This window comes from Phasianus colchicus, chromosome 3, assembly GCF_987193195.1.
Source record: "Phasianus colchicus chromosome 3, bPhaCol1.hap1.1, whole genome shotgun sequence".
Lineage (NCBI taxonomy): Eukaryota > Metazoa > Chordata > Aves > Galliformes > Phasianidae > Phasianus > Phasianus colchicus.
Window position 1 is genome coordinate 28,055,610 of NC_143438.1, and position 15,703 is coordinate 28,071,312.

The window sequence follows — 15,703 nt, forward strand, 5'->3', positions numbered from 1 at the left end:
AAAAGCACTCAATTTTCATAGATGTCATGCACTCACACTGAGTTGTTGATGAGCGTTCAGAAAATTAGATCCCAAAAGAAATTGTTGATTTATGGAATGTCTCAACTTTATATGAATTATTAATGAAAAACGTTTTATTTCTAATATGAGGGCAGCTCTGAAAGTAGTGCCTCCTACTTTATGATGTTGGCCCATGACGTCAGAGGCAGATGTTGGTGCTATGGTAGTAGAGGATGAACCTTCCCACCAATATTCCATTACATTTTGTTGCTGCGTGACTACTGGCAGTGAGGAACAGTCTGATAGAATGGCGTCTGATGTGGAAGTGTATATGAAACATAGGTATGTCATTGAATTCCTTCATGCACAAAAAAATGGCACCCACTGACATTCACTGATCCTTGCTGAATGTTTATGCAGACCAAACAGTGGATGTGAGCACAGTGAGGCAGTGAGTGGTAAAATTCAACAGTGGTGACAGTGGGGCATCTTCACTGATGCACATTTTTACAAGTGCAGCATGCAGGCTTTTCACTGTTGGTCAACATGCATACCTACTGTTAGTGACTGTATTGCAAAATAGTGTTCTGTAGCTGAGAATTTGCTCTGTTAAATAGTGTTGTGTGCTTTTGTATCTATTGTACTTTCCATGGAAACAAATAAGAGGCATTGCTTTTGGAGTGACCTACATACATCTATACTGTTGTTACAAGAGAACAGACATTTTCAGCAAGAAGGCTTTAAACCTGTGTCAGCCTCCTTTTTTTTTTTTTTTTTTTTTTTTTTTTTTTTTTTTTTTATCTTAAAGGAAAACTCAAAATTTTGATTCCTTTTCCAAAAGAATTGACCATAATCTCATGTTTTCAGTTCTTGCCTATGCTGTATAACCAACTGAAGAGTGTAAACTAAAAACCTGCATCTGGTAAATTCAGAAACAATTTTCACTGCTGGCTAACAGCTTGGTAATTTGCAAGGCAAAAACAAGGGATGGGGAAAATGACAATGAAAACACCAACTTGTAATGCACACCATAGATTAGGGAGTCTGTAGTCTAGGGATGTATAAAAAACATTTTTCCCCATAATACTTGTAAAAAGTCTTTAACAATATTTTGGGAAGCAGACAATTGTGAAGAACACAATGAACTGTATTGAAACTACTGATTTTTGATTAATCAAGCACTGGATGGGAACTGTTGAGTCACGGCCTGAATCACTGATTGACCACCTGAGGCAAGGACTGAGTCAGCAATGGGAACACAGGTGAAGGCAATTCAACTGTGTGACCAGGAGGAGTGGAGCCTGGCTGTACCTCTTTTAAACCCCATTTAAGTGCTGACCCCCATTTGGGGAAGGTTCTCTTTCTGGAGATCTCTTCTTTTGGAGTTTTTTACTGTAAGGGTAGGATATGGGTAAGCATTTCATTTTTTATTATCTCTTTCTACCATGATAATCTTTTTAATGATAAGCCTGTAAAATACTATCCTAACCACACTCCTCTTCTAAATGTACGTTTGTTAACTGTTCAAAGTACTTAACTCTTTCTCTCTAATCACCAACCACGGAATCATCAGGTAGATTCATCATTAAAAGAGCTCAGTGAGTCTTGTTAAGTATAATTCTGTCAGCTTCAAGTAAACAGAGATACAGCCTGAGGTGTGATAAATTTTTTGATGATCCAAAAATCTAAAGTTTTCTTATTTCCATTAATATTTATTATAATATGTAAGACTGTAGTGCAGTTTTAATTTCCTCTTATCTCCTAGGCTTGAAGGTGCTATCTTTATGTATCAGATCTATTTACTGTACACTATACTATCACTTGCAATGCTAATTCCATGTCATTTTCAAGGGAGAAGAACTCCACCAGTCTGGAACTACTCATCTGTGGTTGAATTTCTCTGTTAACAATACTACTGTATGAGAGCAGATGTAAGATAGTTAATATATGAATAAATATCCCAATGATGAAAATACTAAACTGGAAGAGGTTTTTGCTTGCCGAACAGTCTGACTTACATACAATAGTAAGATGCTTACAAAAGAAGTAGATACAAATACTGTTCTTTTAAACCCCGCTATGTATATAAGATGTAAGTAGAGCATGAGATAATACTTCCTGTAATAATATTCTCATGCTTTTTTTTTTTTTTTCACAAGGAGAAGTGCTAAGACAATAACACTGAGCAATGCTATTAGATTCATTTTCTGCAATTTAATTTCCTGTAGTTTAAAATATCATCAGATCTTGCATTCCAAGTAGTTCTTTGTGTACCATAAATTGGAAACTGTTTCACTGAGATCTCATGACGGTTGTTTTCCTAATCTATTGAGTTGTAGATGGAAATATTGATATTAGCTTTATTAGGTGTCTGTAGAGGGAAACATTTGGAATAAAATGGTTCATTTGGCTCAGCGTAGTAGGAAAATGCAGATCTACTAGACTTTAAAGAAGGTAGCTCAAAAGCTATTCTGCATTTATGTGGTTATTTTAAGGAAGTGTTCTAATAAAAATGTGCGAAGCCTATATGTCTATGATTATTTTTATACTTACAACTACTATTGTGCAATGTCAGTAAATACCTCTGAGAAGTGGCCTTGTTTTCTCTGAGGTGACAATAGCTGGCTATCATGTAACAGGTAGCTGGTGGTCAGATCCCCAGAGGCTTTCTGAACAAACTCCTAAACTGAGTAACACACATACGGATTGATTATTCATTCAACTTCAAAAAAATTTCTTTGTGTGATAGTCTAATAGTGAAAAATAACCTACATGAAATTAATTGCAAAACAAACTCTAGAAGAAAATCAAATTTCAGAATTATTAAGATGTACTCAGCAAATCTTGTATTAAGGGCGGTCTTAATTTGATTGCGAAAACTTTTGTTCAAAAATGCTTTTTTTAAACAGAAAGTGTGGAAAATGCTTTTTTTTTTTTTGAAGCATGAATGCTCAAAGCAAACTTTAAATTATTTGCACAATGTAAATGCAGAAGTAGTCCTCTGGTGGCTAGCTTTGCAAATCACCTTCCTCTTAAATTGATCAGGATCTTGAAACTCGCAGCTCAATCTAAGTCAGGTATATACTTTGATCTGTGTTGGACTAGTTGATATGCAAGTCAGAAGATGATTTCATTATTCCATATGAATAAGCTGGGTGACTGAGTAATGCAGTATGAATTTCAAACTGTGTATTACCAGTGCATTTGAATAATTTGCAAATGATTGTGTGCTAGTCAATTTAATTTGTAATTCTTTGGAAAGTTTATATTACTTTATTACAGCCTTTTGAACCTCCTGTAAAGAAGATCAGGCTAAGACTTAAAAATGTAATATCAAAAAGACTCTGTATTGAGGCTCTCAGCTTTTGTGCCTCTGAATTTGTTTTACTAACACTGTAATTCAGAGAAGATCACAAGCTGAGAGGTTATATTATGAGAAAATACTTACATGTGGTTAATCATTTGACTTGCTCTAGGAAATGTATCAAATGGGATAGTAAGATGTGAAATGAAGTTAAAGTTCATAGAGTACATGCAAGGCAAGTTTGAGTATGCAGGGTTTTGGTTTGAGAGATTAAGTCTTCAAATCAATTCACATCTGTTTACTGGAATATTAAATGTTCATCCTTCAAAATTTTTATTTATTCTGTCAAAACTATTTCACATCTGTTCTTTTTATTACTGACAAGAGCGTCAGTATAGGATGAATCCTGCCTGAACTTCCTTAAAGAAGGTTAAATTGACTGGAAAAAATTTCATATTTGAAATACTTCAAAGTAGAGCCATAGAGAGAAAGTGTATTTCTTGTCTTTGAATTTGTTCATGCTCTTCCCCCACCTCCTTTTTTAACAAGTTTTCCCCTTCTGGAATTTATTGCAGTTTATGCCTTTGTATCTCACTTAATATCTAAAGTTATCCAGATAACTCATGTCGTTTAAATAGTGGCACATCTGGATCATCAAGTTCTGTAATGTTTGGGACTTAGCAATTTGGAATGAAAAATATGAAATTATGGGTTTGATAGATATACTGAGCACGGAAAGACTAGGTTTTCTTTCCACTGTAGGTCCAAATATGGCAGTTTCTACACATATACAGTTAGACGGCCATATTTATCACATAGATACTCAAATCATGCCTTCTCTAGCTGTTTGTATCTAATTTCAGTTATCTCAAGAATATTTCTGTGCATAGAATATTAGAAAGTGATTAACAACTCAATGTGCTTTCATCACAAGGCTATTATTTTCAGTGCTTTGCTTGCACAAAGCACAGGCAGCTGTATGCTATTCTTCCATGAAGCAGCAGTGCAGTGTCTGGTCATTATACTATCCTAATATGTTAAATTATACCAATATCATAAAGCAATAGCAATTTAAAATATGAAACTGCTCAGTTAAAAAAAAAAATTAAACTCCCCAATAGCTCCCTAAGCCTTTCATAGGATGCAACAGATGTTAACTGAGACTGGGAGCCTAATATGATTTGGTCAAACATTCATTTCCTGAATTCCATTTATAATTTCAGCTTTTTGATCAAAAGAAATAGATGAAAGAGTAGCAGACCACTTAATGATCCAGATGTTAATCAACTTTGGCTTCCACTTCCTTACATGTGTACTGTGTGTGTGTCCTCCGTCATGGAATGACACTATTATGTTTTCCTTTTTGGTGTGGAACAGGAAAGGGTAAAAGACTCCAGGAGGGGCTACTGCTTATGCCTGTGAAGGTGGTGTAACTTACGGGCATAATAGTTATTTACCTACGATCAGTATATTCACTTGAGTTATTCTGTGCCAAATTCTACTGGAATGTATATCCCAGGGCATGACTGACTGAAGTTCTTGCACCCAAGTGAATGGGAATTCAACATCTACCATAAGGAACTATTTGAAGAGATTGGTAATATCAGTATGACTGAGGATTTCCCAACCTTGTCCTTAGTTCAGATGGAAACTAATTTTTCACTTAACCAGGCAAAAAGCCAAGTTGCCAGGAAAATTAGCTTGGAATAATAGCCAAGCACATCAGTTTATTAGGGGATCAGGGAAGATAATTAAAATGTTAGTAGTATAAGTCAGGTGTGTATGAAGGAATTTATATTTCTCTCCCCAATGCTGACAAACAAGCAGTTATTTTTCCAGTGAGTTTGGGTTGCTAATTAAAAATATATACATTGACTACGTTATTAAATTCTGTAAAATTGATGTAAGTATTTGTCTGATGCAAAATATATTACCAGTCATATAGAAACAGAGGAAATTTTTTTTTTTGAGGAAGGTTTCAATTAGGGTTCTTTTAATCATAAGAATAATCAAAGAAGTTGGCCGTCTAATAAAGCAACTAGAGATGACAACATGTAATAATTAAGAATTGTTGCTGTTGGGCCAGAAAAACTAATTGCATGGTTTATATTTCTAGCAGTTTTTCTTTTCATTTTATAACTGCTCCCAGAAGCACTGAAGAGTTCTACAGTAAAGTAAAATAGATTCTGGTGCTTTCTTTGCAGGTGAATCAACTCTGCAGGGTGAGCATAAACAGCCCTGGCAAATATCGACATGTAAATGGAGAGCATGTTCCAGCCTATTTACTTTTAAAATCATTCTTTAGGTCTTCCACCTTATACCTTGTACGACTAATGTGAGATACAAATAAATTTGGATCTGTGTTTTTATTATTAAGTATTGATAAATACTAAAAGAAGAGAAAATGATTTGTGAAAATTAGTTTCTTGAATCGATGCTTTATTTTGTATGTACTAATGCAGTGGAATGAAACACATTATTTTTTTAAGGGGATTTTAAAGGACCACTTGGAACATGAAATAAGTATTCACTGTATGTCCTACTGAAGGAAGAAAAGCATGATTCAAATCAATTAAGCAGAAGCTAAGTATAACCTAGACAATTTGCATTCTTCAAGATGACAGCAGTAAAGACATCTTGTCACTGTGTTGGTATCAGTTTACATTGAGTTGAATGATCCAGACCAGTACTTCCATGCCTTCGTTCTCTAATGTCCATTAGGAAGGATAAGAAATTCTGATATTGCTTCAGTACTCACTCAGAGAAAGTGACTTAAATTTTTTAAATTCAGACTGCATGCTGTTGAAAGAAGAACTTTATTTTCCTGCATTTTATGTAGGCTGTTTGCATGGTTTTAATTGATGTAAGAATATTAGAGATCTATTTTTAAGGTTGCTTGGAATGCTGAATTCTCTCTGAATACAAATTACAACAATTTACAGGTAGCCTTTAGTATCAGTTGGCCGTATTCATCTTATAATTATAATACATTTGCAGACTCGGGCTTTCTGGATTAATGCACTCTACCAGAGGTCTGTTTGAGTTTAACTGTATGCTTTTTAATGCTACGATCTTGGATCACAGGAGGATTATCCCCTTTATGAATCTCAGTAAGATTTTTGCTATTGGAAAGAGGTGGTTGTTTCCCTTCCATAAGAGAAAGGAACGACACGTCCCTCGCTATCCCGAATATCTGTCTGACGTATCTTTTAAGAGCCCAAACTGATAAAATAGCTGTGAGAATCCTTCCTTGTTTTTTGGCTCAAAGCTTGCTTTCTGAGATATTTCTTGTGATAAGACTGACTTGTCTAGGAGATGAGTGATGGGTGTTGCTGTGTGGACAATTTTAGCTGTTTGCCTCCAGAAGATAGTGCTCAGGAGTTTTTACTGGCGGAAGATTTGGCCTGTGACTAAATAACTCCAGCTTGCTATGGGAAATTGGGGGATGATGCCACTGTATCCTGTGAAGGCAAGATACAAGTTGGCGCCTCCCTGCTCCCTCTTATCTGCTGGCAAGGCCAGGAAGATGGGAACAAAGGAGTTTCCACTAAGATCCCAGGGCCAGAAGCTGCCACTCCAAGGAGAGCTGACTCAACCACCTTGGATTTGAGCTGTCACTCCAAAGACAGCTGACTCGACCACTTTGAAAGCATTGAAAAGGGGCCATCATCACCATGGTCGTAGCCATCGTCGTTGTCAACAGAACAACAACGCCTGATGACCCACCGCTATTGAAGATCAATGACTGAACTATGAACCTCGCTGGATCCATGGTGGTGACTATGTCCCTCTTGCTTCCTATAAAGACTCCTTGCTTCTTCTTTCTTACCTTTTCTATCGCCCTCCTTCCCCTTCCCCATTACCCTAATTCATAATAGCGTCCGTCCTCCCCTTCCCTATCTCCCTAATTAACATCTGTAATAAACTGGTCGGACCAACATTTGAACCGTTGTTTCTTAATCTCACACCGGGGATATAGATATTAAAAGAACGTCCTCTCCCTCCTACAAATCGGAGCGAGACAATAGCCTAGGAAGGCACTAATTCTTTTTAGCATCTTTTTAAATTCAGTACTTTACATAGCCAAAGGGACTATTGTGAGTAGGAGAAGAACTCAGAATTGCCATAATCCTATTATTTTTTTTGTCAACAAAGATGTCTAAAAATAGGTATTTTGGGTCTCTTTTTTTCATCACAGCATCGTCAAAGTGCATTCCTTGAAGTGAAAGCAGCACTGTACTTAGTACAAAAATGTGTCCCAGGTTCTGTACCATTTTATTAACATCAAGTGACTGTTATCCCTAGCAGTATCAAAGACTGAATAAAAATGGTGCAGCAGTGCCAGAATCTGATTCCACTCTTGATGGGAGACTTGTAATATGCAGTGACTTACAGGAACGTGTATAGTCACTTTGCCACCAGTGGTGTGTTTGGAAGGGAAACTTAGGTTTTCTTTACTTGGAGTCTCCTTTAGTTTGTTTTGTAAGCACTTTTGAGAATGCCTACTAGCTCCATTTAATTCACTAATAAATACTACTCTTCATGGTATTGTTCTGATTTGGAGGTTCATGACTTCTTGTTTTTTTTTTTTCTCCTGTAAAAGGCAGAATTATATTGCAAACCTAAAAAGATAACGTAGCTTTGTTCTCTCAATTCATATTCAAATCTCATTTTAAAAATATGAAATAGAAGTAAATTTGAGAGCTAAATTTAAACCATTTCCTGAAGTTTTACTTTTTAAGCTGTTTACTAAAAAGCAGAGGAGAAATAGGAATTTGATAGGTTTTTTTAAAGATTATAAACTTGGGGAAAAAGGTTTTTTTTTTTTTTTTTTTGAAAGCCATCTCGTCAGTCTTGTGTTCCTTTCAGACTACTGAGATAAAATTTGGAAACAATATGGACATCAGCACCATTGTCTACATCTGCAGATGTGGTGGCTGTTACCCTCCTGTTAAGAATTTAATATTACAGCTGTTCTTATAATACTGGCTTCTCTAGGAGGATTCAGCTTTTGTAGTTAATATGCAACTGCTGGATGAGAAGGTGATTCTGTCTGAGTTTTCCTTGAAGATGATGATTCCCAGCTGGAGCAAATGAAAGATTTTAGAAATTCTTATCACAGTCATCAACTGAAAACAGATTGCTAACATATCTTTCTGTGTATTTGCAGAGCATTTTCACAGGTTCACAAGGAAAGACAAGTTAATCTTGAATCCATTTACATGAATACTGAAGAACTCTGCAGACTTGCAGAGGGGCTATTATATCTAATATCTCCCAGTAATTCACAGCAATTTCTACCTGTAATTCAGTAATCCTGGTTTATCCCAGGGAACACAGAAACCTACAGAAGAATTTCTCCAAAACCAGAAGTATTCCTTCTGAATAAGCCCAGCTGTTAAGGTTTGTGTCAGCATTTCGTATATGTGGTTTGATGGGCGTGGTACCTGCAGTATAATGATGGTGCTTAGTGTGGCAGTGCTCATGGGGTAATCATTAGTAATTCACTGTTTCTGGTCAGGAGTGCAAATCTTAGCAGTGTCATTTGAAAAGCCAGACTCTGTAGTGGGCAGAGAAGCAAAAGCCCATGAGCACCTGACCCTTTATTAGAGGGGTCTAGAAATCAGAGGTAGTACTTTCAAGTTTCAAACCCACGTTTTAAACTACTGCATCTGTCAGGATGCCTCATATTATGCTATGTATGCTCCTAACTTAGTGCAGGTGGAAGCTGGAGCATGTAGCCTAAGGTAATGCAAGACAGCATCAGGATGAAAATGCATTTTCTTTCACTAAACTACTAATCTCTTATACTTGCCATTACCACATTGTACACAGTTACAAAAGCTGTGTTATTCTCAGAGCATTTGCACTGTAGGATGGGGGGAATGTTCTTTATTCCGGTAATAATCAGAGGAGAAAGACTGTGAGAAGAGATGGAGGTTGTTAGCTGGAGGTTACTTTGCTGGGAATAGAAAAATGAGAGAAGGCTGAAAAGGTCTGTTGATTCTGCTGTCCTGATAAGAGAAGGATCAAGCTATAGACAGCCTTATCAGTGGGTTTCTTGCTGAGCAGCAGCACTATGAAACACATGAAGTACCCTCCAAGCAGGAAGGTGTGTCCTCCACAGAGCATTCATAAAATCAGCAAAGAAAAATGAAATGTAGCTTCATGCAGTGCCCTCTGAGGGGGAAAAAAAATAAATTAAGAGACATAGAGGATTTATTGGCTTCTCCTTGGGATACATAGGGATACATGAATGTCTGTTTTCAGGGTATGCTGGCACTAAGCATTCAGAAGGGAAATGTGGACTACTGGGAAGCTCTTAAAAGCACATCTCTTCCATTCAGTACACAGCTGCACTACTCAGATTTAAAAAACGTGGACTGGCCACTGACAGAGGAGATGAGTGGTAGTGATGCACTACAAATGCTGTGGCTTGAGTACTGATGTATGAGCAGTGTGTCAGTGTTTGTCCTTTGTATTTGCAGTTCCTGAAGAAGTAAGGCAGGAACTGGACAGAAACCAAACCAAAATCTCATGCAAATGGGCTGGGCACCTTTTAGATGCATACGGGAAGTATGAATAAGTGAATATGTGGCTCTAAGTGACTACTAAAGCTTGATTGCCTCAAGCAACTCAGTGGCTATGGAAGAGGCCAGAACTCTCTGGTTACCTATCGGAGTGGCTGCTGCCTCCATGCCTTGAAATACATGGCAGTTCTACTGGCCAGGTAACAGTGACTAGTGGAGCTCTGTGTATGCTTTTTGATTCTGTGAGCAGATAAATGGATCAAAGATGAGCATTGTGTGCACAACTGAATTTTTCATTAATTTTTCTGGAGAAAATAAAGCATTTAGATTCTTTAGAACTGCTGAACTTTATAGCAGTAAAGTTTGTTTCCTTTATCAGAACTATTTTCTTTCATATTCAAGACACAGTTTGTTTTCATGAAATATATTTGCATATTGGACAAAATCTGAAGTTGGAGGTCCCACTGGTACCTGCACAATGAATAAAACCTGAGAATGGCTCAATAAGACTGAGTATAAGAATGTAGTTACATAAGTTACATTATAAACACTTCAAAGGTGCAATTACTCTTGACTGAATTCTGGTATGATAAATGTACCTGGGTATCCTGGCAAAACAGCATATAGGAACTATTACTTTATGCAACAGTAAATGTTGTTACCAATAGCAAGTTCTTTGTTTTGAAGTCCACACTGCTTCAGAAAATATTTCCCTAAGCCTTTAGCTAAGGACCAATTAGGTCTTTCTGTGATTGTTTTTGCTTAAGTGTACATACACATTTACTCAGTACAAAGAGTCCTGGAAAGTAGCAAAATGACTTTGCAGTCTGCAATTCTGTTGACTCTGTTGTATTAATAATTTCTCAGGATGACCCATAAATCTTGTAATTCCTGTTTCTTATGTTTGGGTGCTAACTGGAACTAATGCAAAATGAATATTATTTCATAGTCTTACTGCACTATCCATACTCTCCTTTTCCTAATCCCTGTGTGATTCAGAAGCTTAAAGAGTATTTTTATCTTGAGAAGGTATCTTAAACAACATACATATATGCCTGCCAGCATCACAGGTCTCCATTCAAATTCTTTTCTAACTAGCTAGAAGTGCTGCATTATGTTTCCAACAGAAATTTCTGAACCAAATTTATAGTCTTTAAACTTCATCTTAAACCTAAGTAATTCATTCTGCTGAGTAAAATTATTTGGATCAGAGTCCGTGGCTTTTATCATTAGATGAAAAAAATCACAACAATGAAAAATTAGGTGTAAGACTAACAAGATTAGTTTATTGGCCAACACTGTGTAACTCCTCTCCTGATGTAAATCACAAGCATCTCTCAGGTACCACTTCATAGAAATGCAATATTTGGGACTAAAAGCAGTTGTTGCAATGCAATAGAAGGCCACACTCAATAATTAAATGACTTAGCTTGAGGGGCCTGCTCATGAGAGGGTTTTACTTCCCTTTCATGCACTTATTGGTGAGATAAGTTTTGCCATAATGTTCAAATTCACTTTGAGGAGAATGTTAGTGAAATGGTATTATTATGAAATAAATGCTAAATTTGTCTTTTCAGTTACAGGCTCATTCTTTCCGGGCCAGAGTAATGGAGCTTGTCTTGAACTGGGTGCTGGCATGAAAGATGAAGGGCTACTGGCTGGTGACTCCTGCCTTAATAGCAGAAGCAGTATGGGGAAAGTCCTAAATATTTTCACTTGCTCCTATGAAAGTAATAGAACAATAGGGATTAAAACTTTCATCCCTATTGGAAGGGACCATATCTCTTTATTGATTCAACCTTCCAATTTGTATAACAGTGAAGTTGGGCTGTTTTGCCACATTTCTTAGTGTGTTTTCTAAACAAATTATATAGATAATGGGAGAATTTTCAAGGTATGTAAATACAATTGATCTTCCTGTGTAAATCTAACATCTTGGTAGATACAACTATTTCTACTATGCATCCATTTGGTATATAAAAGTGAGTCCTTGTTAACGAAGCACTTTGAAAATGAAGCCTATTTGTTTTTAAGACAGCAGTCAATATCAAAGATAGTCTTCCAGGTAACACTATGTTCCTTTTTCATTCAAGTCTTTTAGGCTAATGTGCAAAGCTCAGTTAATCAGTTTTGCACTGTTGTGAGATACAATGTTAAATTATTTGAAGTTGTTAGTTCAAACAGTTTAGGGAGATTCCACAATAAATTATTTCATCTACTGTCTCAAGAATCTCTTTCTCTTAGCATTAAGAAAACTTAAGTTATTAATCTGGATATACTGTATAAGGCTAAATAACAGACAGATACATAGGGTGAATGTGAAAGAAGGACCAGACAACCTTTCCATATCCTATTATTACAACTGTTGAATATCCTTTCTCTGAAAAAGTTTTAGGTGGATGTGCTTTTTGCTCTTTCATGATTATTTAAGCATGACTTGTTAAAGACTTCACCAAAAATATACATTTTCCTCTCTTCATGAAATTTTAAACTACGCAGGTGCAGAATGTTGCATTTCTTACTGCTATCCATGCTTGTTTGGGGACCTGCTTATTGTTCAAAGATTTCAGTACACTTCCTTTTAAGCAAAGTCTTGAATTCTATAATTAATGAGCTTGCTTATTACTTCAGTTCTTTGCCTTTGAAGCAGAAAGTTTATCTGAAGTGTTTCTAAAGTTCCCCTACATCCTAAAGTTCCCCTACATCCCTTGGAAAACTTTGGAAAAAAATGAATAACAAATACGTGAAGACTTTCGGTTTTTCTCTAGGAAAAGAGAGGTTGTCTTGTTTAAATTATACAGTAAGCTTAAGTAGATAATTTTCCACAATGAATTGGTCAGCCTAAAATTTCTATAAGCGTTCACCCTGCGGTAAAGGTTGAATTTAAAGATGTTAATGTTTTCTGCATTTTTCTTGGTGTTCTTCCAACTACACATTTTGAATCTTAGGTTTCACATAGTTGTTCATGAAATTACTGTGGATCTTTTATATAAGTTTCAAATAATTTTTTAAGAAATACAAAACAACAAAATTTTTTTGAGAGCAAAGGCTTGTAAAGAAAATGTTTCTCAGTAAAGGATACTTTTCTTCTCCAGAAGACACAGGTTTTTTTTTGAAAATGATATGCCTCTTTACTTTTGTAAGGCATTTGCGGGAAATATTATAACACAGAATATTTTTCTGTCTCTGTAACTTCTTTATGCTTTGTAAATGCTTTTTTGCCAAGTTTGAATGAAAAATTGAATATAATAGGAATAATTTATTGTCCTGGGTATTTATTTGAATCATTGATTCCTTGTTAAGTGAAATTTTTTTATGAGCCATATTCTATTGGGCATGTATATGTAATATATTTGGTCGGTGAAAGAGATGTCAGTTTTGGTAATGCATTTTTCCGAGCTTTATTAGAACTGATACAGAAGGTGGAATGAGCTGCTGTAACCACAATGAAGTTGTTAGCTGTCATTTATTAATGTATAAATTAATAAATTTAATTTCTGAAAGACAAATTACCTCATAATGGGATTTGGTGCCTGATGCAGCAGTTTCTGATGGGCTTGGACAGACTTGCGCAAAATTTTGTATAGTGTAACATAGATTATGGAAGGGATATCTTTCCATACATCTTTGAAGGCCTCTAGTAAGTATCTAAATAAAGACTAGTCCCTCATAAATTTTTGATGCTTGTCATCTCCTTCCAAACCCTCATGTATAAATTATATTCTTTTCTGAAACAGAGATGTTTTGAATATTTTTCTTTTAAAATTTCTCTGCAATCTCATTGGATTTATGCTGTTATTATCAATCAAGTATACCTACGGAAAGAATAATATCATCCTAAACTTCTGCGTTTCTTGTGTGATGGCAAACGTAGTATGAAACACCTATGGATGCAGTGTGGGTTAAATATTAAACATATTAAACTATTTTTGTGTAATAGCCTTTTCCTATGGCGATCTTTGAGAAGACTCTTCTGTTTTGACTTTGTTGATGTTAAGGCTTTGCATTAACTGTCATTTCCTTGGATGCTTACATTTATAAAACAATCTTAGTTTTTATTTCTTAAGAAAACAGGACTGATTTTAAAAGAGGAAAGACCTTAGCCCAACTCTGTGTAACTTCAAATTTTGAAAGATTTAGGAAACATGAAGTACCAGCGTATGTCAGTTTGTAACATGTGATACTTGGGCTCTCAGGAAACAATGCAGACGATACTTGTACTGAAGGTATTAGGAGAGCATGATGCGGAGTTTAAGTATATGAGATCTAATATGCAGCATCTGATAGTTGTGTATCACCATGAAGGCAAACATCAGGTTCATCTACAATAAGCAAAGTAAAATGTTGAGTTCTTGAGATTTAGTGTTTTATTAGAGGGGAAAACCTCATCACCCAATTATCTTCCCCAGCTCTTCTGTTTCTGCACAGCTGAGTTCTTCCTGTGTACTAAAAGGTCAGAGGAACACATTTTCCATAGCATCCAATCACAGGTAGATAAAGAGTGGCAGCTGCCTATCTCACAGCAGATTGCCTCTCTGTACAGGAAGAAGCATGAACTTCTGAAGTTCTGAGTATTAGCTCCTGAGCTGCTGAATCAGCCAATGAATCGATGTCCACCCCTGTCTCACTACATAAACTTCTGTGCAACTGTCTCGCTCCCATTTATAGGAGGGATATGAGGTTCTTTTAATATCTGTATATCCGGCGTGAGATTAAGAATCAACGGTTCAAATGTTGGTCCAACCAGTTTATTATAAATCCTAATCAAGGAGATGGGGAAGGGAAGGAGGGCAATAGAAAATGTAGGAAAGCAGCAAGAATCGCGTAAAGCGGGGATAGTCACCACCAGGATCCAGCAGCGGTCTCGTTGCATGATGTTTCGAAGGTCCGAGGCAGAAGCAGCAGGGGGGGGAGAGCAGCAGTGTGGCCGGCCTTGGGCAGCAAGCAGGTAGCAGGAAGAAGTCGCAGAGCCAATTTGGGAGGAAGCAGCAGGACTCAGGTAGCAGGCCCAGGAGAGTCCGTCAGTATGCAGGCGTTCCGTAGTGAGGAATCTGATGGCAGACACCTTTGTTCTTCTTCAGCATCATGGTAGAGCACAGAGCAAATCTGGGAGGGAGAGAGGTGGGTCATGAGGCTTCTCATGGCAGAAACCTCTTTTGAGGAATCTGTTGCCAGAAAACCTAAACCTCATGGTTTTCAGTTTCTCTTTTATCCTCCTTTTTCTCCTGCCTACGTGACATCCCTGGGTGCTTGAGCAAGAGTCATGTGAGTTCCCCCTGAGATGGCCATCTTCCTCAAGATAAGCCCACAAAAGACCGCTTCACAGCCATTAAAGCTGCAGCTTATCTCTCTCTTGCTGCCCCTGGCCTTGTCCATCTGAATCACAGAATGGCCAGGGTTGGAAGGGACCTCAAGGATCATGAATGTCCAACCACCATGCCACACGCAGGGCCACCAACCTCCTCATTTAATGCTAGACCAGGCTGCCCAGGGCTCCATCCAATCTGGCCTTGAACACTTCCAGGGACAGGGCAGCCTGTTCAATCTGTGTCCCTCACACAAAGGATTTCTCAACCTCTGCCCAGGACTTGCCTGGACTTGTTCATCTGTATCCCCAGCAAGCTTTGAGACAATGATGTAAAAGAATCTCTTAACAGCAAGCGAGGCAGTTAATTGTTTGTGGATCACATTCTTTTCTTATGGCTCTGGTATTAAACACTGTGTTTATGTGATATATGATCTGTTTATAATGTTACTAGCCACCAGAACAGAAACAGTGAGAAATCAGAACCATTGTTCCCTTTTTGCTTCTAATAAGATGACCAAATTACTCAACACCAGTATTTTGATTATGATTTATTTCCAGCTA

The 15,703-nt window shown here is 37.0% G+C and overlaps 1 long non-coding RNA gene across 1 annotated transcript; it reads left to right on the forward strand.

The window, feature by feature from the left end:
• The first annotated feature begins 6,887 nt into the window (after positions 1-6,887).
• LOC116226323 (uncharacterized) lies at positions 6,888-14,261 on the forward strand. Its single transcript, XR_016465053.1, has 4 exons — positions 6,888-7,080; positions 8,475-8,707; positions 9,793-10,034; positions 11,412-14,261. It is a non-coding gene; the product is annotated as an uncharacterized LOC116226323 (long non-coding RNA).
• Positions 14,262-15,703: the final 1,442 nt, after the last annotated feature.